Raw genomic sequence first — 543 nt, forward strand, 5'->3', positions numbered from 1 at the left:
CACGTTGTACTTTAATATTCAACAAACATTTATTTGAATCACCAACTCGACAAAATATTCACCTCTTCCACTCGAAATTAATGGGAAAGACATTCCTGGTACTCGGTAGAATAATTATTGATCCATGGGTTTAACAAGTTTTACTCGTGCAAATTTCGTTCTTTGTTTCCAAAACGAGAACATCACTCGCGGCAATCTTGTCTCGACCGACTCCTTTCGATGACATCTAGACTGAGTTGAACGTTGACTTACTCTCAACTCTGGAGACCGAGGGACAACAATCTGACATGACTCCCTCGTGGTCATAGGCGTGAGATGTAGAGAGTAGTGGAATAACGGCTTCACAGCAGTATCAACCAGAGGTGGAGCATTTCCTAACTATTGGAGGTGAATCAACACATAGCGGCAATTAAATGACACGCGAGATCAGATAAGGCAAATAACAACCCCACCTCCCCAAGTTTCATTTAATTCAATTGGAATTTCAATATAATAAACCCACCTCACAAATAACCCATCAATTTTTTAGCGAAAAGGCTCAGG

The sequence above is a fragment of the Hetaerina americana genome, unplaced genomic scaffold, assembly GCF_022747635.1.
Source record: "Hetaerina americana unplaced genomic scaffold, ioHetAmer1.1.p SCAF_392, whole genome shotgun sequence".
In the NCBI taxonomy this organism is placed as follows: Eukaryota; Metazoa; Arthropoda; class Insecta; order Odonata; family Calopterygidae; genus Hetaerina; species Hetaerina americana.